Source organism: Schistocerca serialis, chromosome 9 (assembly GCF_023864345.2).
Source record: "Schistocerca serialis cubense isolate TAMUIC-IGC-003099 chromosome 9, iqSchSeri2.2, whole genome shotgun sequence".
NCBI lineage: Eukaryota > Metazoa > Arthropoda > Insecta > Orthoptera > Acrididae > Schistocerca > Schistocerca serialis.
In genome coordinates, this window is record NC_064646.1 from 61,016,169 (window position 1) to 61,039,510 (window position 23,342).

The following is a 23,342-nucleotide window of genomic DNA, read 5'->3' on the forward strand; positions in this document are numbered from 1 at the left end:
GATACTCGAACTCAGCTACGGATTCAAATGGGCCACAGAATATGCCCAGCAACCACTTGCCGGACTCCGTGCCCAAGGTCGGTATTACACTATCAAATTTCTTTGTCAAAGATTTGATCAAAGATGTGATCCAATATTCCGTCCAATATATTTGACAAAGATCTTTGACGTAGCGCTACAAGGGGTATTACACTGTCATCAAATTTTTCGTCAAAGTTCAAGATGGCTGACAACAACTTGTTATTAACCGCAGCAGTTCTACGTACTCCAATTGCATTGTGTGCACATGCGGAAAAGAAGTGGGGGGAAAAATGGAACCATACATACGAGGTTGACAGTCTTAAAAGTCCTGGGATTACAACTTGATAATAAATTCAGTTGGGAGGACCACACCATAGAACTGCAGAAAGGCCTTAACAAATCTGTATTTGCAATTCGAGTGTTAGCAGACATAGGCAACATAAAAATGAAAAAGCTTGCATACTTTCATTCCATAATGTCATATGGGATAATATTTTGGGGTAAATCTTGAAGTCAAACAAAAGTTTTCAAGGTCCAAAAGCGTGTAATACGTATTATTTGTGGAGTAAATTCACGGACCTCCTGCAGAAACCTCTTCAAAGAACTGGGTATACTAACTACTGCCTCTCAGTATATTTACTTCTTAATGAAATTTGTCGTAAATAATATATCTCTTTTTCCAACAAACAACTCAGTTCATACAAACAATACCAGGAACAAAAATGATCTGCACAAGGACTTAAAAGCACATATTTTAGTTCAAAAAGGGGTCCACTACTCAGGAACACTCATCTTCAATAATTTGCCAGCAAACATAAAAAATTTAGTTAGAAATAAAGATCAGTTTAAAAGGAGCCTGAAAGACTTACTACTGGCCAACTCCTTCTACTCCATTGGCGAAATTTTTAATAGAAACAAATGATGTATTTATTCATACTATTAGTATTGTTATTTCAGCTTAAAAAAATCGACATGTTCCACATCCACGAGGATCTCCTCAGCACGGATCTATGGAACGAAAAACTAATCTAATCTGGGTGAAGCCGTGGGTTTTACGACGACACGATAAAAGCATTCAACAAAACTTGTTACGTGAGCTTACAGTGCAAGACGTCAAATCGTACATCAATTACTTAAGAATGGATGAGCATACATTTCTGTATGTGCTCAATGAAGTGTATCCTCATATCACAAAGCACAATATTCACTTAAGAACTGCTACATCTTCAGAAGACAGGCTCACTATAACACTCCGATTCCTTACTACAGGAGAGGGTTATGTTAGCTTAGGTTAGGTTAGGTCAGGTTAGGTCTGCAATCTTCTTAATCTATTTTTGTATTCAGGGTGCCTCACGTTGTAAAGCGCCTCATCAGCTTCAGACATCTCTATTAATTTTGTAGTTGTCGGCACACACCAATTGTATTTACCGGCAATGGTTATAAAAACACTACAGACGACAGAACGCTGCAGCGATGCTAGCGCTCCATGTGGTAACATGTCACGTTGCAGTGAACAGAAGACAAGCGGTTTCTTTGATCAAATATACAGCGAGGCCCTAGATTTGATCAAATATTGGACGACATTTGACAAAGTCCCTATTACACTATCAAATATCTTTGACAAAGATTTTGGACAAAGATAGTGGACAAAGAAGTTTGATAGTGTAATACCGGCCCAACACTTGCCCAACTGCGCGCCTCACTCGCTCGGCGGACCTCTCACACCGGCCTCCTCAGTCGTTTACCACTCGCCACGCCCCGCCCCGCCCCGCCCCCATCAACTACCACGGGCAGAGATCTTAGTGGCCTCAAACCAGAGTTACATCACACGACAGATCGAGCTAGTGGCGCCAGGAATCCGAAAGGCGACGCCAGCAACCCCGCCACGGCTCTTCGGTTTCTGGCGCGGATCGACGTTGAGGACATGTGGCCAGGCAATATTCTGTGAAGTGACGAGTCACATTTTACACTACAGGGTGCAGTGAATACGCAGACTGCTGATTTGGAGTACCGTCAAACGGGTTGTCGTGTACGAACAGGCATTACACTCGCCGTATGTGACTGCGTTGCTTGAATAACAAGCACCTTTATCCTCGGTCCGTTGTTCCTTGAAGAGAATAAACCCAGAAGGCCTGTCAGGCGTACCGCGACACCTGCGCGTTATCGAGACCTCCCTATACAGCAACTGATTTCTGCTGTGAAACAGCGCAACTCCGTGGAAACCACTGTTTTCGTGCAAGATGCTGCAAGGCCACATACTGCCCGCCCAGTGAAAGATCTGGTTAATGCAACCTCCCACGAATGCTTTATCTCCAGTGGTTTTCCCGATGCATGGCCTGCAAGATCACCCGAACTGACTCCATAGGATTTTTGGCTCTGGGGATACCTGTAATGAAAATCTCCCTCTCTCTTCCTGTGTGCAGCGGAAGCTCACAGAGTCCTCTCATCCGGCATTCGCTGCATTCTCTGTGCAAACTACAGGTTGGCAGCATACCGGCACTCGCCTTATGAGCTGCGGAATGATATCTGAGCGCTTAAATGCAGCTCGCCTCCCACGCTGTTCACGGCAAAGTAGCGGTGGCCCTGCTTATCTGCTTGGGCATCGTTCAAATCTCTCGCACAGCTTCGGAAGGTGCATTTGTAACACTATGGCTTAAGAGGTACTCAAAACGGCTTACTCGTGCGACCCCTGACCGTGAGAATTTTTGGTGGGAAACCTGTAGGCTGTTGGCTGTTGTCAATCCGCTGCCGAGGACTAGCTGGTGCCCCGTCTCGCTACAGTTCCACGAACTGAGGGAACCACAAGCTGATATGCCAGAATTCACAGGCACTGCCTTTCCATTCATGAAGTTTATGAGAATACAACATAAAATTATTATAGGGGTGAGAGTAATAAACAATTTAAGATAAAATTTAAGTACATGAAAATTGCTCCCAGTAAAGGTTAACATAAACAGTGACAAAACTTAGTTGTCTTAAGGGTTTCTGCTGGCAACAAATTTAGCTCAAACACGTAGCTAGTGATTCAATCACGACACAGACACTTCAACAATTTCGGTAACAAATAAATAGCGTGAATTTGTACTCACAGTAACCAACTAATCAACAGCCTTGCCATTGAATATGTAGTAGGCCATTTGGAACGAATTAGCAACACTCCGCAACTAGGGGAGTTAATACCAACAGTCTTTAAATGTCTTGCTCCCCATTAAATAAACAAACTTACAGTAATTAAATGAATAACAAATCAAACACACTACGCTCCACTCAAACTCTTCAGTGGAAGCCAAGCCAAAATGAAGTTCCATTAACTGAGTAGCACTGAAGTCACACTAAAGCTCATCTCTGTGTTCCCAGACACACATGGAGCAAACTTATAGAAGACAAGATTTTGAAGGGAGCACATCAGTAAAACTGGTAGTGGAGCTAACTCGTGGCACAGAAAATTAATGTACTAGACCGGGGCACAAGGTGGTATACAATGAGGTTGTCTTAGTGCTATTTGCGCTCCAAAATATTAATTCAAATGGCCAATTCAAAATTAAGTACACATAAACCAGCATTAATTAACGAGGAGTGACACCAGGTCGCTCGAAGCGATTGCAACACTTAATTGAAAAGACAAATGCTGCAAGCGGCAGTAACATCAAACACCTTCTCCGAGTTTTAACCAGGAGTCACTTCCAGCTATGCAAGTAAACATTTAATCAAGCACAAGGAAGGAACCCCAAAGAGAAAATTCAAATAAAACCCCCAAAAGATTATAAAGGACAGGGAACCCCAACTACTTAAATTTAAAAGAATTAGCTCTCCCCAAAGGCAATGTAAACGCAAAGGCCACGCTTAAGAGGCCACCAAAATTGGTTACAAAAGGTCCTTTACATTTGCTCCTTTTCTTTAAAGATTTTCTGCTGGCTTCTACTGGACGTCCGGTATGGCTCGTGTAGGATACACCAGGCAGCAAGCCAAGCTAGGCGGTCGCAAGGCACGGCGAGCAAAATCAGGAGAGCAGACAGGCAGGCAGGCAACACATATCCTCCATGCTGAACCGGCAGACCGCGTACAACCAACTGCACATATACGTGGTTGCTTCCCACCTCGTACCTCGCGGCGTCTCAGCAGGTAGCCCGAGCAAACGTCAACTGCCACTTGCCACGCGAATGCGGAAAACAATAAGGCAGGCAAAGATAAGAAACATCGAAGGATCGATAATGGACATCCAAGAGACTGGCGCGCCAGTAACGAGCGCTACGGCTCAACCTCCCCCGCTCAATCCTGACCAGCCAGCGCCCGGGAGAAAAGAGGACGCGCTACTTCGCGGGCTTCAGCTGACTCACATGGACCGTAGACAACTTCCCGATAGCCACCTCCTTTACTAGTAGATTGACCGGCCCTAAAACATTAATGACAACATACGGTCCCATGTATTGTCACTTAGGGACATGGGACAAACCAATGCCATTACAAAGAAAATAAAGGTACACTGAGGCTGTTGTAACTACTTGCTTTTAATAAACTTCTATACACTCACAGACAAAAATCACAACACCAAATCATAATTAATGTAGCACAAAGCAATTTCTGACATACATTTTTCTAGGTAATGTATTTAAGTAATTAACATTGCAAGCGCACAGGTTAACGTGAGCGCGACATAAGCCATTTGCAAATGTCTAAGGCTGGTACATTAATAACTTGTCTAACCATAAGAATGTTGGATGCAAGCATGCAAACGCGCATGCATTTTATTGCACAGGTGCCGGATGTGAGATGTAGCTCCAAGCGTGTTGCACTTGGTCAGTCATTACAGGGGCGGTCAATGCTGTTAGTGGAGGACGCTGGAGCCGTCGACCGATATCGTATATTTCGTCGAGCAGGCCAAGATAACAAGTCGACACTCTTTTGAGCATGCTAGGTTGCAACAGCGGTATGTGAGCGACAGTTATCTACATCTACATCTACATTTATACTCCGCAAGCCACCCAAAGGTGTGTGGCGGAGGGCATTTTACGTGCCACTGTCATTACCTCCCTTTCCTGTTCCAGTCGCGTATGGTTCGCGGGAAGAACGACTGTCTGAAAGCCTCCGTGCGCGCTCGAATCTCTCTGATTTTACATTCGTGATCTCCTCGGGAGGTATAAGTAGGGGGAAGCAATATATTCGATACCTCATCCAGAAACGCACCCTCTCGAAACCTGGCGAGCAATCTACACCGCGATGCAGAGCGCCTCTCTTGCAGAGTCTGCCACTTGAGTTTATTAAACATCTCCGTAACGCTATCACGGTTACCAAATAACCCTGTGACGAAACGCGCCGCTCTTCTTTGGATCTTCTCTATCTCCTCCGTCAAACCGATCTGGTACGGATCCCACATTGATGAGCAATACTCAAGAATAGGTCGAACGAGAGTTTTGTAAGCCACCTCCTTTGTTGATGGACTACATTTTCTAAGCACTCTCCCAATGAATCTCAACCTGTTACCCACCTTACCAACAATTAATTTTATATGATCATTCCACTTCAAATTGTTCCGCACGCATACTCCCAGATATTTTACAGAAGTAACTGTTACCAGTGTTTGTTCCTCTATCATATAATCATACAATAAAGGATCCTTCTTTCTATGTATTCGCAATACATTACATTTGTCTATGTTAAGGGACAGTTGCCACTCCCTGCACCAAGTGCCTATCCGCTGCAGATCTTCCTGCATTTCGCTACAATTTTCTAATGCTGCAACTTCTTTGTATACTACAGCGTCATCCGCGAAAAGCCGCATGGAACTTCCGACACTATCCCGTTGGAAAACACCTCCTGGAATGCTTTTGATGAATGACAGCACAACAGATCGAATCACCGGACTGAAGTATAATTCTGAAGCCAGAGTGCGTGGGATAGCACCGATAGTGCTCCTGCTGTCATACTAAATCGTACCCCAGAACATAACTCAGAGTGTATGTCCAGTGTGTGCACCACGCAGCCAGGTTGGTTGCAGGCCTTCAACTGGCCACCTGCTAACCAACATATAGCTATCACTGGCACCGACGCGAAATAAGCTTTCATCAGAAAACACAACAGACCTCACCCACACCTCCAGTGAGCTCTCCTTTCACACGACTGAAGTCGCAAGTGGCGGTGTTTGGGGTCGGTGAAATGCACGCTACAGGACGTGTGGCTTGGTGCTGTCCTTTAAGTAACCTGTTTGTCACTATCCACTGTGGTCGCAACTGCTGCTCAAATAGCTGCTACAGATGCAGCAGGATGCGCCAGAGCCATACTCCGAACAAGATGGTCTTCCAACTTGTAGTGCCACGTCGTCGTCCGAAGCTCGGTCCTCTTGCGACCATACATTCTCGTGACCACCGCTGCCGTCGATGATGTACAGTGGCTACATTTCTGCCAGGTCTTTGTGTAATATCGCACAAGGAACATCTAGCTTCTCATAGCCCCATTACATGACAAAGTCTAAACTCAGTGGGGTGTTGATAATAGCGTCTTTGTCGCCTTGAAGGCATTTTTGACTAGTATCAACTCAATATGTCCAATCTCAAAGGTAACTAACGCTCACTACCGTTAAAGCGCGTATTTAAAGCAAACCTGGTTTGCAACCTCCTAGTGGCGCTACAAGCACCAGTTTTATGCGACTGTTGTGAAATTTGAATATACGGGGGTTGGAACTTTAATAGCGGCAACTATTTATTTACAGCTCGAACAAAATCGATACGTGTTTCAAAGTTTTACTGACCTTCAAATTACTCACCAGTGTTGTGTATAACCCGTTGCAAGCGATGTGCGAGTCGTAGGATACTCTTACAAGAGAACCTCCCCATCGCACCCCCCTCAAATTTACTTACAAGTTGGCACAGTGGATAGGCCTTGAAAAACTGAACACAGATCAATCGAAAAAACAGGAAGAAGTTGTGTAGAAATATGAAAAAAAGAAGCAAAATATACAAACTGAGTAGTCCATGTGAAACATATATAACATTAAGGATAGTTTGAGCACAGGAGTGCTATGGTCCCGTGGTTAGCGTGAGCAGCTGCGGGATGGAAGGTCCTAGGTTCAACTCTTCCCTCGAGTGAAAAATTTACGTTTTTGTTTTCGCAAAATTATGATCTGTCCGTTCGTTCATTGACGTTTCTGTTCAATGTAATAAGTTTAGTGTCTGTGTTTTGCGACCGCACCGCAAAACCGTGCGATTAGTAGACGAAAGGACGTGCCTCTCCAATGGGAACCGAAAACATTTGATCGCAAGGTCATAGGTCAACCGATTCCTCCACAGGAAAACACGTCTGATATATTCTATACGACACTGGTGACGGCATATGCGTCACATGGCAGGAATATGTTGTCGACCCACCTAAATTGTACACTTGGCGAATGGGTAAAAAGATTCTTCTACCTTGCCCGGTTTAGGTTCTCTTGTGGATGTGATAATCACTCCCAAAAAAGTGATGAAAACATAACGTGTTTGTCACATAAACTGCAACAAATTAATGCAACAGTTTCACAGTCGCACAGTTTTCCCTGTGCTCTGTCAAAACATATGTTTTTAACGTTTTCAAATTTTTCCGTGTGTAGACCGTCAAATCCTGCATATGTCCAAGCAAATCTGAACATGTCCTGGAATTTTGGAGAGCGAAGCTGATTATATGTGAGTGCCTGGACTTTGATAATTGTCTTAAAATAAAAAATTAAACTTTTCACTCGAGGGAAGACTTAAACCAAGGACCTCTCGTTCCGCAGCTGCTCACGCTAACCACGTGACCACGGCGCTCCTGGGTTCACATCATGTTGATGCTGCCTATCTTGCACATGGACTACTCAGTTTGTATATTTTTCTTATTTTTTTTCATAGTTCCACACAACTTCTTCCTGTTTTCTCGATTGATCTGTGTTCAGTTTTTCAAGGCCTATCCACTGTGCCAACTTATAAGTAAATCTGAGGGGGGTGCGATGGGGAGGTTCCCTTGTTAGCAGCGCCAGTTGTGTTGACGTGCTTGAGCATTGTCCTTCAAAATGATGGTCAGGTCCTGCAGAAAGTGTCATCACTTCTGTCGCTATGCTGTTCATTTTTGGAACACAACCTCCGACCACCTTAGAGACACAAGTGATGACACTTTCTGCAGGACAATGCTCAAGCACGTAGAGTGCAAGCTGTTACTGATTTTATAATTACATGTTTGCCTGAGACATCTAAGTCTCTTTTCTTTACCTACGCTAATGATCGATGCAAAGGAAATGAATTAAAATTTGTGCTGCGGCCGGAACTCGAACCTGGCAGCTAGCCCTCTGACCGAACACACTGACCTACCGTGCCGGCATTTGTTAAGTAGAAAGGCTAACCATTACACTACCACAGCAGCATGGACAACGTCGCTGCATGCCCTCCCCAACACAAACTTCGAGTCCTGGCCGCAGCGCAAATTTTAATTCATTTTGTCTGCTTCGATCATTATCGTAGATAATAAAAAAAAAACTTAAACGTCTCAGGGAAACATTTAATTATAAGATCTATAAGATTACCAATGGTAGAAGGACGACCCATTATGTCCAATGCTGGGGTGCTTGTCAATATCGGAGAGCCCTGGCAGTAGTGACAATACAGGGTGAGTCACCTAACAGTACTGCTGGATATATTTCGTAAACCACATCAAATACTGATGAATCGATTCCACAGACCGAACGTGAGGAGAGGGGCTAGTGTAATTGGTTAATACAAACCATAAAAAAATGCACGGAAGTATGTTTTCTAACACAAACCTACGTTTTTTTGAATGGAACCCCGTTAGTTTTGTTAGCACATCTGAACATATAAATAAATACGTAATCAGTGCCGTTTGTTGCATTGTAAAATGTTAATTACATCCGGAGATATTGTAACCTAAAGTTGACGCATGACTACCACTCCTCCGCTGTTCGATCGTGTGTATCGGAGAGCACCGAATTACGTAGGGATCCAAAGGGAACGGTGATGGACCTTAGGTACAGAAGAGACTGGAACGGCACATTACGTCCACATGCTAACAAATTTTTATTGGTCTTTTTCACTGACGCACATGTACATTACCATGAGGGGTGAGGTACACGTACACACGTGGTTTTCGTTTTCAATTACGGAGTGGAATAGAGTGTGTCCCGACATGTCAGGACAATAGATGTTCAATGTGGTGGCCATCATTTGCTGCACACAATTGCAATCTCTGGCGTAATGAATGAGTGAATGAATGTCGTACACGCCGCAGTACATCTGGTGTAATGTCGCCGCAGGCTGCCACAATACGTTGTTTCATATCCTCTGGGGTTGTAGGCACATCACGGTACACATTCTCCTTTAACGTACCCCACAGAAAGAAGTCCAGAGGTGTAAGATCAGGAGAACGGGCTGGCCAATTAATGTGTCCTCCACGTCCTATGAAACGCCCGTCGAACATCCTGTCAAGGGTCAGCCTAGTGTTAATTGCGGAATGTGCAGGTGCACCATCATGCTGGTACTACATACCTCGAAGCGTTTCCAGTGGGACATTTTCGAGCAACGTTGGCAGATCATTCTGTAGAAACGCTATGTACGTTGCAGCTGTTTGGGCCCCTGCAATGAAGTGAGGACCAATGAGGTGGTCGCCAATGATTCCGCACCATACATTTACAGTCCACGGTCGCTGTCGCTCTACCTGTCTGAGCCAGCGAGGATTGTCCACGGACCAGTAATGCATGTTCCGTAGATTCACTGCCCCGTGGTTTGTGAAACCCGCTTAATCGGTAAACAGGTAGAACTGCAACGCATTCTCTGTTAATGCCCATTGACAGAATTGCACTCGATGATTAAAGTCATCACCATGTAACTGCTGATGTAGCGACACACGAAACGGGTGAAAGAGGTGACGATGCAGTATGCGCATGACACTACTTTGACTCAGTCCACCGGCTCTCGCAATGTCCCGTGTACTCATGTGTGGGTTCATGGCAACAGCAGCTAACACACCAACTGCACCCGCTTCTCCTGTGGCGGGTCTGTTACGGACCCGTTTGCGTGCTACGACCATACCTGTTGCATACAGTTGGCGGTAGATGTTTTGCAATGTGCGGCACGTTGGATGCCCTCTGTCCGGGTACCGTTCTGCATGCACCCTGCAGGCTTCAGCTGCATTTCGTCGACACTCACCATAGATGAGTATCATCTCCGCCTTTTCAGAGTTCGAATACACCATGGTCACAGTTCCTACAACACTACACTATCACAGACGTCTGGTAACACGGTGTACTACAGTTGGTCTGCGCGCGGAGACGAATGCAGAATAACAATAGCAGCAAGCGCTACATGCGGACACTGCGACAGCTAGACCAAACCACAACAGTGCACTACAGCTACACTGGTAAACAAGGTCGTCATCGTAAACATGTCCCTGCAGATGCTGCTCGCCGACCGTGGGCCGTGTTTGTTACCAACACGCAACTGTAACGTCGGAGGTTTCAAGCGTCAACTTTAGGTTACAATATCTCCGGATGTAATTAACATTTTACAATGCAACAAACGGCACTGCTTACGTATTTGTTTATACGTTCAGATGTGCTAACAAAACTAACGTGGTTCCATTTAAAAAAACGTAGGTTTGTGTTAAAAAACATACTTCCGTGCATTTGTGTATGGTTTGTATTAAACAATTACACTAGCCCCTCTCCTCACGTCCGGTCTGTGGAATCGGTTCGTCAGTATTTGATGTGGTTTACGAAATATATCCAGCGGTAACGTTAGGTGACTCACCCTGTATATAAGGGAAAAATGAATTGAATTTTGTGTTGGGGAGGGCACTCAGCTTAGGTAGTTCGTGCAGCAATGTTGACCATCGCGCTTCTGCCTAGTAAGCAAGCAGACCTAAGTTCGAATCCCAGCCGCAGCACAAATTTTAATTCATTTCGTCTGTTTCGATCATTATTGTTACTGATTTGTTTGACTGATGGGTCTGCTAATTGCTGTACCACCTACTCCACTCCCCTGACTTAAGCCCTCGTGAGTTCAACTCGATGTCTAAACTGAAGGAAACACTTCACGGCATTCGCTTCAAAACTGCTACAAATTCGTCGGGCAATAGACCGCGCCCCTCGAATTTTCAACACAACTGGCACTGCTAAGAGTTTCCTACCACTTTCACATCGCTCGCAACGGGCTATACACAATGCTGGTGACTACTTTGATGGTAAGTAAAACTTTGAAACACGTATCTATTTTTTACGAGCTGTAAACAGTTACCACTATTAAAGTTCCAACACTCGTATATGATCTTTCAGATGTGGAAACACGCCTACCAACTTTCGCTTACGTCGTACAACTCCTTCTTGGTGTTGCGATCTTTTCTTCCATTATTGTACACGCCGTTTAGCCAGCGGCCTTTCCACCGTGGTAACAACAGTTCCTATCAGATCACCGAAGTCAAGCGCTATTGGGCTTGGCCAGCAATTAGATGGGTAACCGTCCGGGTCTGCAAATGGGGTGTACTCAGCCTTTGTGAAGCCACTTGAAGAGCTACTTGACTGAAAAGTGGCGGCTCCGGTCACGAAAACTGAGAGCAGTGTGCTGACCACATGCCTCTCCAAATCCGCAACCACTGACGCCTGTCAGCTGAGGATGACACGGCCTTCTGAAGCCTGTTCGGACGGAGTTTTTCTACATGCCGTTTGGTATCCTCCAGCTATCGCATGTTACACACCTGCACTGTGTGGATTTAAATTCCGTGGTTTTTTCTATTTAAAATGTGTAATCCCGCAGTTTTGTAATTGTAAAATGTAGAGTCAGGCAGTCTAGGTAACATAGCTGCCATTTCTTCTGAACAGCTAGCTGAACGCTCATTAAGGCGTCAGTCTCCACTGGTGACACGTCATCACAGTAGCAAGTTGCATGTCTAGTTTTTTGTCCGTGCTTTTACAGCTTACTTCTTAGGTTAGCTATTGTAGGATGTGTGGGATGTATGCAAGCTGTGTGCAGACGCAGGAGAAGTTGGCCGCACTTCACGAGCAGCTGATTATGCTTTTGGCTTTGGTCAGCCTCGATGTGTAGCAGAATCTGGAGCGTCGCATGGGACACGAGGCAGAGGGGCAGTGTGGAGGCTGGTCATCTGGCCTGTGAGAGGACAGGTGGCTGTTCCTTCAGCAGAGTCCGAGCAGGCACGCAGGGGCAGGGGTTTGATAGTTACTGGGAGCTCCAACGTTAGGCGCGTTATGGAGACCTTTAGGAAAGCAATGGTCAGGGCCGGAAAGAAGTCCATTGTGCCCTCGGTAGGTCTGCCAGGGGGCCTCATCCGGAAGGTGGAGGAGGCCTTGCCTGCAGCAGTCGATCGCGCAGGGTGCAGTCACCTGCAAGCTGTGATTCATGTCGCACCAAAGACGCGTGTCGCATTGGTTCTGAAGACATCATCTGTCATTGGTTCTGAAGCCATGCTCTGTTCATAAAGGCCGCTAGCGTAATTGGCGAAGGCTGCTGGCCTCCACTGCTGCGTGCAAGCAAAGCTCGCAGTTTGTAGCATTGTTCTCAGAGTTTATCGGAGTGGAGGGTGTCAACCAAAGCCTTCGTCGACTCAGCGACGGTCTTGGCTACTGATTTCTGTACCTGCGTTATCGGCTGGAGAATTGTAGGACTCCCCTTCATAGCCCAGGGTGCACTACATGAAGGAAGCGATTATTCGGGTATCGGGTAGCAGAGTATTTGTGGAGTGCACATGGTTTTTTTTTTTTTTAGGCTAGGCGATACTTTCAGGTACTCTGATGAATACTCGCTGATCGACACGCATTTAAAGAAATCAGACCGCGTCCAGAATAAAAACACTTCGATGTCAAAATCTCATCAGTAAATTGTCGAAGTATCTGTAACAAAATTCCCGAATTTACTGCCCTCCGTGAAAGTTCTCGAACTCGAATTATTCTTGGGACAGAGAGATGTTTGAAACCTGAAGTAGAAAACTCTGAGGTATTTATCGATTCATGGAATTTATATCGAAAAGACAGATTAGACGAAACAGGAAGGGTAGTGCTCATTGAAGCTGCTAAAAGTATTGTTTCTATTGAGGTCGAATTTGAGTGTAACCCAGTGAAGTTACGTGGTCTCATAACACGGATGTAGGTGAAATCAGTTAAAATGTTGGATGTTTTTACTGGCAACCCGAATTCCAGCGTGGCAGTTTCAGGATCATTGAAAGAAAGTCTACAGTCAATAGCACGAAAATATCCAGATCATGCAATATCAGCTGGAGACGACTTTAACCCAACGAGTATAGACTGGAACGTCTATGAATTCATTGCAGGGAGTACAGACACAGTTTCGCAGAGTACCTTTGAACGCGTTTTCCGAAGACTGTCTTGAGCAGGTAGTTCCAATAGCCCACACGCAATGGAAATATTTTAGATTTTGTAGCTACAGACGGGCCGGACCTTATCGGTGACGTCAGTGTAGAGACGGGGATTAGTGACGATGGGGTCATCATAGCGAAGATGATGTTTAAAGTTAATTAATCAGTCTAGAGGGTTAGGTGAGTATTTCCGCAAGAAACAGGGGATTAGCAGTTGTTAGCATGAATTAGTATCATTTAGTTCCAGTATGACGAACTTAGAGGGATTACGAGCAAAGTTTGTAAGTCGTTCACTGAAGAATGTTTGTCGATTAAGTGGATTAAGGACAGAAAAAGACCCACCGTTAACTACGAAATTTGTAAAAAGTTGAGAAAGTAAAGCCCGTTGCACTTTCGTTTCAATAGGGAAGGCGCAAATGACGACAAGCAAGAGGTGGTACGTATTCGTGCGTCTGTAAAAACATCGATGTACGAAGCACACAGGAAATACTACCGTCGTACCTTAGCAAATGATCTCGCCGAAAACCCGAGAATATTGCGGTCCTTTTTAAAATGACTACGCGGGTCTGAAGCTGCTGTCCAGTAAAATAGACCAGTCTGTTGCGGCAGTAGAAGATACCAAAAGAAAAGCTGAATTTTTAAATTTTGCGTTTAAGACATCATTCACGCAGGAGTACCGTAGAAACGTACTGTTTACAGAATCAAATTTTCACTCTGCAGCGGAGTGTGTACTGATATTAAACTTCCTGGCAGATTAAAACTGTGTGCCGGACCGACACTCGAACTCGGGATCTTTGCCTTTTGCGGGCAAGTGCTCTACCAACTGAGCTACCCAAGCACGACCCACGACGCGTCATTTCAGCGCACACACCGATGTAGAGTGAAAATTTCATTCTGGAAACATCCCCCAGGCTGTGGCTAAGCCATGTCTCCGCAACATCCTTTCTTCCAGAAGTGCTAGTCTTGCAAGGTTCGCAGGAGAGCTTCTGTGAGGTTTGGAAGGTAGGAGACGAGGTACTGGCAGAAGTAAAGCTGTGGGTACCGGGCGTGAGTCGTGCTTCGGTAGCTCAGTTGTCAGAGTGCTTGCCCGCGTAAGGCAAAGGTCCCGAGATCGAGTCTCGCACTGTTACACAGTTTTAATCTGCCAGGAAGTCTCAAACGTACCGTTGTTTGTTCACGGCAGAGACTCCCGTATCGAGGACACAATAATAGGCAACCATGGCGTAGAGAAACGACTGAAGGAGTTGAAAACAAGTGGCCAGGTTCTAATAGAATCCCGATTCGGCCTTACAGAAGCACTCTAGGGAGAGGTGAGAGGAGGAGATTAATTTTTAAAGTCCCGTCGACAACCAGGTCATTAGAGATGGAGCACAAACTCGGATTAGTACACTATGGCACTGGCCCCTTACTTAGCTTGCATTTATCGCGGATCTCACGCCGAGCTCACAGTTCCATGCGACTGTAAAATGGCGCAAGTGACTCCTTTACATAAGAGTGACAAAAGAACGGACCAGCAAAATTACAGACCAATATCCGTAACATCGGTTTGCTGCAAATTGCTTGAACATGTTCTTAGTTCGAATACAATAAATTTCCTTGAGAAAGAATAGCTTCTGTCCACGAATCGGCGCGCTTTTAGAAAGCATCGCTCGTGTGAAACTCAGATTGGTATCACGTGATACCCCACGAATGGCAACACACAGATTCCATATTCTTCGATTTCCTTAAAGAATCTGACACGGTGTACCACTGCAGACTGTTAACGAAGGTAAGAACGTACCGAGTAGGTTCCCGGACATGTGAGTGGCTCTACCGTTTCTTAAGTAACAGAACCCAGGACGTTTTTCTCGACGACTGTTGAGCAGAGAGAGATGGTCATCGTTAGGAGTGTCCCAGGGAAGTGTGATAGGACCCCTGTTATTTTCTGTATACATAAATGATATGGCGGATAGGTCGTTGAGTGACTGTTGGAGACATGATAAGTTGGATTAAATTTCTAGTTGGTGTGATGAATGGTAGCTAGCTCTATGTGTAGAAAAATGTAAGTTAATGCACATGAATAGGGAAAATGTACTCCGTCTTCAGGCCACAAGTGGCCCATCGGGACTGTTGTGGACTGACAATACAGCCAATCCACTATGACGGGTAGCCGAAAAGCACGCGTTTAAGCTCACGCAGGCTGGCGTGAGGTCTGGAACAAGTCAAGTAATGGAGACTAGCAAATAAAGTACGTAGCTGCTGGAATACTTAACTTTAATCCATACTTGGTGAACATCGCTCGTGACGGTACATGTATTAAAATCAATAGTAACTGGTAATGGCGCCTTGCTAGGTCGTAGCAAATGACGTAGCTGAAGGCTATGCTAACTATCGTCTCGGCAAATGAGAGCGTATTTGTCAGTGAACCATCGCTAGCAAAGTCGGCTGTACATCTGAGTCGAGTGCTAGGAAGTCCCTCTAAACCTGCCGTGTGGCGGCGCTCGGTCTGCAATCACTGATAGTGGCGACACGCGGGTCCGACGTATACTAGCGGACCGCGGCCGATTTAAAGGCTACCACCTAACAAGTGTGGTGTCTGGCGGTGACACCACATTCCTCCCCCGCAAATCGGCGTACGGTTGTGTTATAAGGCTTCCGCCCGCCGTGGAGAGGACCCCATGTTGACGTATGCGACGAGGTGGGGAGCCTAACAACAGGCGAGGCTGTGCCACCCGCACCCTGCCATTCGGTCCGAGGGGAGCTAGGAAACGCCTGAAAACCTACTCCAGGGTGCACGCCAACATGCGGTGTATGCGCCCGTAGAGAGACAGGAGGGGCCGAAGAGTCGACCTCCATCGGGTCGGGGCACCCGACGGGCGAAGACGCCATGTGGTCCGGAGCGGGCAAGAGTTCCATGTCGGAGGACAGCTGGTTACGGGAAGCGATCGGCGGCGCGTGACCCAGGGAGGAACCCGGCTGTTGCAGCGACGCGTCCACTGCGGGCGTCGCCGGCGGGAGAACAGGCGGCGGCGGCGGCGGCGCGTCGCCATGGGGCAAAATGGAAGGCATCGTCGGTAACACCTGGAGATGAGGCGAGCCAGTAGATGGGTCCCCAGGGCGCTGACCGGACGGCACCGTCGCTGAAAGGAGACGGGGAGCGGCAGAACCCGTGCGACGACAGAGGCGCAGCTGATTGAGATGCAATCACTGATAGTGGCGACACGCGGGTCCGACGTATACTAGCGGACCGCGGCCGATTTAAAGGCTACCAATTAGCAAGTGTGGTGTCTGGCGGTGACACCACAGGAACCATCCGACCGCCATGTCATCCTCAGAGGAGGATGCGGATAGGAGGGGCGTGGGGTCAGCACACCGCTCTCCATGTCGCTACGATGGTTTTCTTGACCGAAAACGCTACTATTCGGTCGAGTAGCTCCTCAGTTGGCATCACGAGGCTGAGTGCACCCCGAAAAATGGCAACAATGCATGGCGGCCTGGATGGTCACCCATCCAAGTGCCGGCCAAGCCCGACAGCGCTTAACTTCGGTGATCTGAAGGGAACCGGTGTATCCACTCCGGCAAGGCCGTTGCCAGTAGGGAAAATAAATCTGTCAAATTTGAATACAACATTAGTAGTATGCTGCCTGACGCAGGCACGTCGATTAAATATCTGGGCGTAACACTGCAAAGCTATATGAAATGAAACAATCATGTAAGCATTGAAGTAGTCAAGGCGAATGGTCTACTTCCGCGTACTGGGAGAATTTTAGGAAAGTATGGTTCGTCTGTAAAGGAGAGCGCATACACGTAGGACGCTGATGCGTCTCTCTCTTGAGTACTATTCGTGTGTTTGGGATCCGCACCAGATAGGATTAAAGAAAGACACTGAAGCAATAGGAGGTAGGTTGCAAGATTCGTTACCGGTAAGTTCGAACAACACGTATGTATTGCGAAGATATTTCGAGAACTCAAATGGAAACCCCTGGAGTGATGGTTACGTTCTTTTCGAGGAACACTACTGAGACAATTTAGAGAACTAGCATTGAATCTGACTGCAGAACGATTCTAATGTCGCTTAAACAAACATGTCGCGTAAGAACCACGAAAAAATGGAAATGAGCGTTTGGCGTCATTGGCCGGGAGGCCCCCTCCGGGGCCCATCCGGCCGTCTTGGTGCAGGTCTTATTACATTCGATGCCACACTGGCCTACCTGCGCGCCGGATGGGGATGAAATGATGATGGAGACATCACAACACCCAGTGCCTGAGCGGAGAAAATTCCCGACCCAGGCGGGAATCAAACCCGGACCTGTAGGATGGCAACCCGTCACGTTGAACACTCTGCTATCGGGACGGACAGAACCACAAAGATAAGGTAAGAGAAATTCCGACTCATGCGGCGGCATATATACAGTTGTTCTTTCGCTCTATTTCCGATGGAACAGGAAAGGAAATGATTAGCAGTGGTACAAGGTACGCTCCGCTACGCTTGCGGATTATGTATCTGGATTTAGAGGTAGATACAGATCCATGCACTTCGCAAGTGATGCGTCAATTCCTCGTTTTTCTTTTCATTACAATCTTAGTAGCAGATCAGGTAGTAGACCAAGTGAAGGAATTTTGTTACCTCGAGAGCCATATATGACGAACGGGGAAAGGGTATTAGAAGCTTATTAGCACAGGTAAAGAGTGTATTTGTCGATTTAAAAGAGTGTAGAAGTACTCAAATGTTCAAAGAAAACTTGAGTTTGATTTCAAACACGCATCCGACTCATACGATAATAGTTGGTGGTGACTTTAATTTACCCTCGATATGTTGGCGAAAATACATGTTTAATTCCGGAGGTACGCATAAAATATCAACCGAAATTGTGCTAAACGCATTCTCCGAAAATTATTTCGAGCAGTTAGTTCATGAGCCCACACGAATAGTAAACGGTTGTGAAAACACACTTCACCTCTTAGCAACAAATAATTCTGAGTTAATAACGAGCATCGAAACCGATTCAAGGATTAGTGAAGACAGAGTTGTCGTAGCAAGATTGAATATTTTAATCCCCAAATCCTCAAAAAATAAGCGAAAAATATACCTATTCAAAAAACCAGATAAAAATTTACTTGAAGCCTTCCTGAGAGACAAGATGTGGCTTAAATTCAAAAACTATTATCGGCAGAAATCGAGAGATTTAGACCAAATAAATTAACAAACGACTGAGCTGGTCCTCCTTGGTACACAAAACGGGTTAGAACACTGTTGCAGAAACGACGAAACAAACATGATAAAACTAAACAGACGCAAAATCCCCAAGACTGGCGATCTTGTACAGAAGCTCGAAATTTAGCGCGGACTTCAATGCGAGGTGCTTATAACAGTTTCCACAACGAACCTTTGTCACGAAACCTGGCAGAAAATGCAAAGAGATTCTGGTCGTATGTGAAGTATGTTAGCGGCAAGAAACAATCAATGCCTTCTCTGCGCGATAACAGTGGAGGTACTATCGAAGAGAGTGCTACCAAAGCAGAGTTACTAAACACAGCCTTCCGAAATACCTTCACAAAAGAAGACGAAGTAAATATTCCAGAATTCGAATCGAGAACAGCTGCCAACATGATTAACGTAGAAGTAAATATCCCTGGAGTAGTAAAGCAACTTAAATCACTTAATAAAAGAAAGTCTTCTGGTCCAGACCGTATACCAGTTAGATTCCTTTCGGATTATGCTGATGCATTAACTCCATACTTAACAATCATATACAACCGTTCGCTCGACGAAAGATCCGTACCCAAAGACTGAAAAGTTGGACAGGTCACATCAATATTCAAGAAAGGTAGTAGGAGTAATCCACTAAATTACAGGCCCATATCGTTAACGTCCATGCGCAGCAGGATTTTGGTACATATATTGTGTTCGAACATTAGGAATTACCTCCAAGAAAACGGTCTATTGACACCCAGTCAACAAGGATTTAGAAAACATCGTTTCTTTGAAACACAACTAGCTCTTTATTCACATGAAGTGTTGAGTGCTATTGACACAGGATTTCAGATTGATTCCGTATTTCTGGATTTCCGATTAACGTAGAAATAAACATCCTTGGAGTAGTAAAGCAACTTAAATCACTTAATAAAAGAAAGTCTTCTGGCCCAGACCGTATACCAGTTAGGTTCCTTTCGGATTATGCTGATGCATTAACTCCATACTTAACAATCATATACAACCGTTCGCTCGACGAAAGATCCGTACCCAAAGACTGAAAAGTTGACATTCTGCCACACAAGCGGCTTGTAATGAAATTGCGTGCTTATGGAATATCGTCTCAGTTATGTGACTCGATTTGTGATTTCCTGTCAGAGAGGTCACAGTTCGTAGTAATTCACGGAAAGTCATCGAGTAAAACAGAAGTGATTTCTGGCATTCCCCAAGGTAGTGTTATAGGCCTTTTGCTGTTACTTATCTATATAAACGATTTGGGAGACAATCTGAGCAGCCGTCTTAGGTTGTTTGCAGATGACGCTATCGTTTATCGACTAATAAAGTCATCATAAGATCAAAACAAACTGCAAAACGATTTAGAAAAAATGTCTGAATGGTGTGAAAAGTGGCAGTTGACCCTAAATAACGAAAAGTGTGAGGTCATCCACATGAGTGCTTAAAGAAATTTATTAAACTTCGGTTACACGATAAATCAGTCTAATCTAAAAGCCGTAAATTCAACTAAATACCTAGGTATTACAATTACGAACAACTTAAATTCGAGGGAATACATAAATAATGTTATGGGGAAGGGTAACCAGAGACTGCGTTTTATTGGCAGGACACATAGAAAATGTAACAGACCTACTAAGGAGGCTGCCTGCCTTACGCTTGTCCGTCCTCTTTTAGAATACTGCTGCGCAGTGTGGGATCCTTACCAGATAGGACTGATAGAGTACATCGAAAAAGTTTTGTATTATCGCGAAATATGGGAGAGAGTGTCACAGAAATTATACAGTATATGGGCTGGACATTATTAAAAGAAAGGCGTTTTTCGTTGCGACGGAATCTTCTCACGAAATTGCAATCCCCAACTTTCTCCTCCGAAAGCGAAAATATTTTGTTGACACCGACTTGCATAGGGAGAAATGATCACCACGATAAAATAAGGGAAATCAGAGCTCGTACGGAAAGATATAGGTGTTCATTCTTTCCGGGCGCTATACGAGATTGGAATAATAGAGAATTGTGAAGGTTGTTCGATAAACCCTCTGTCAGGCACTTAAATGTGATTTGCAGAGTACCCATGTAGATGTAGATGTACTGCAGGATTCAAGTACAGTAACTGTACTGGAAGACAGATGTAGAAATACATCCAGCACATAATCCGAATCGTGCCTCGGGCATGGATGTGTGTGATGTCCCTAGGTTAGTTAGGTTTAATTAGTTCAAAGTTCTAGGCGACTGATGACCTCAGAAGTTAAGTCCCATAGTGCTCAGAGCCATTTGAACCATTTGAACATAATCCGAAGACACTGGTGTTAGATGCTACGCTGAGGCGAAAAGACTGGCACATGAGAGGAAGTTGTGGTAGATATATCACATCAGTCACAAAAAAACAGTAAATAAATATTAAAAAATGGATAGGATCTGTGATTAGTCAATAAGGCAAACGCGACAAGCTTAGTTACGAGTCTGTTTTGCTACAAAGTTATAATTATAGCTCCATGATACGCCTGTAGAACAATGTAATGTCACATGTTCGTGTAGTGGAATAACAGGAAGCTGCGAAATGCATTCTTCAGGACGTTCGCAAACAGACTTAGTATACGCTGGCAGCCGTGAAGTTGTCCAAAACAGCTGTTAGGTAACCTTCACTTCCTAACAGACCCCTCCACCTCCCTCTCCACCCCCCCTTTCCCACGCACATTCCAGTTCAGCCGTGACCTTACATTGGGTTCGTTAATAAGCAGCTGATTTTATTTCTCTCTGACGTCGTGTGGCGTTATACGCTGCCGAGGTACCCACTTGAATTGTACTGGACATTCTAACAACCCTACCACAACAAAGGTCAACAACTAATTATGATTGTAGTGTTGCTCACGCTGCTAAATATTGCATTTTCGGGCAACAACAAAGTTATATTATGTGGCAGGTGTCATTAGAGCACAGTTAATAAAGTCATTTCTTGAAATAATGGACAAACTAGGCACTCATCTTTTCGTGTTTCCCACGCTGGTCTCGTTGTGAACTCATGGCTCAATCGTCGAAAATCTAGGTAGTGATGATTCCAAGCTCTGATGCAAAGAGGCCTAGGTGTTATTCTGCAATATTCAAAAGTTTTATAGATGTGTTTCATAAACCATTCTTGAAGAGTAAACTTTTGCAAGTTAAGACAATGGTGATGTAAAAAAAGTAATCAGCACTCCGAATTTAAGTTACACTTCTTTTTTATTACTTTTGTTGCAATATCACGTAACTCACAAAACATCACTTCACAATATAAAACATACTTGAAAAATATCTTCCTCACCGTTAAAGTTCACATTTCATAAACTGACTACAATTTGCGTCTTTTCAACATGATGACCAAGACTTGACTCTCTAATAATCGCTCACGCGCCCAAAAATCAGAGTTACAAGTACGTCAAAGATCATAGTGACAAAAAACAGAATACACATAAGAATAATGTCATTGCAATATAAACATATTGATGTATCAACGTACCTCTACATTAATGAAATCAAATCTGAATGTTGTCACAGAAATATGTTAACTATTTTACAGAAACACAGTAGAATATTGCTGGTATCGAGAGATTGAGGTGAGTTGCCGTAATGGTTACGTAATTCAAGTACCATTACAACATGCTCCTACAACAACTATACCTCTTGTTAAATACCTTGCAAAGAAAGCGTAGATGAATATGTCGCTCCTCACAAAATATGATACAAAATCCATAAAGAAGTCACCAGCCATTTCTAGCACTGACACATACAACAGTATCTGTAACTAAAATTACTTTATTATTCAATTTTCCTTATGCTGTAATGTGAAACTGTGCTTCGTTGGATCGTTGGTGAATTAAAACCGTTACACAGTGCTAAAAGGAACAGAATGAGAACTGTTACAAGAATTAAGTTTAATAAGTGTTGTCTGACGCTTCATCTATGCAAGTACGAAGTCGTGCCCTAGCTGCTACAATACATAGTTCCGACAAAACGTAAATCGGAAGTTAAGTCAGAGGAACATTTGCAGAAGTGACAAAAGTGTTAAGGAATCATTTATAGGCCTATTACGATTACAGTTCAGTTTGAAAGTTTCCTTTAATAATTCTTTTCGTTTGATTTGTTTCTGAATTCGTACTAGCTTGGTTGGTTGCTTGTAATTTTGTTGTTGTTTAGCTTTCGGTGAAAATGAAATTAAATGATCGTGTGGCATTGAGAGCCGGGAGGCCCCATCTGGGGAAGTTCGGCCGCCGAGTTGCAAGCTTTTTTTTTTTTTGCGCTGACGCCGCATTGGGTGATTTGCGTGTCGGTGACGATGAAATAATGACGAGGACAACACAACACCTACTGCACGAGCGGAGAAAATCTCCAACCTGACCGAGAATCGAACCCAGGCCTGCTGCATGGTAGGCAAACACGTCAACAACAGCTATACAGGTAGAGAGCTTTTGATGACTTTCTGCCTTTCCAACTGCGAGAGAGGTCAAATATATCTGACTGCGAGAACACAACATGAATTGAGCCCTGTTCTATGATGTTTCCAAAAATGTTCAAACTGATTAAATCCTAGACTTTACTATTAATCTCTTTTAATTAACCAACTGGTCCCTGTGTGTTAATGATCTTCCTAATGATGCTATTCATGAAATGGTCCCTCTGGGCTGATAATTTTCGTAGGAAACTGATCGTGAAATGAAAATAACTCGTAAAGTAACTGCTTGGAAACGCGGTGTTTGTTGCTCTTTCTGGGCCAGCTGCGAATTTCTAACTATAATTGCCGAGAGCTTAGTGCAATATTCCA

At 44.6% G+C, this 23,342-nt stretch overlaps 1 protein-coding gene across 1 annotated transcript in view; it reads left to right on the forward strand.

Annotated features, from left to right (window-relative positions):
- LOC126419044 (fatty acyl-CoA reductase wat-like) overlaps window positions 1-23,342 on the forward strand; it is a 250,451-nt gene that overhangs the window by 20,460 nt on the left and 206,649 nt on the right. The gene's annotated exons all lie outside the window — the stretch shown is intronic.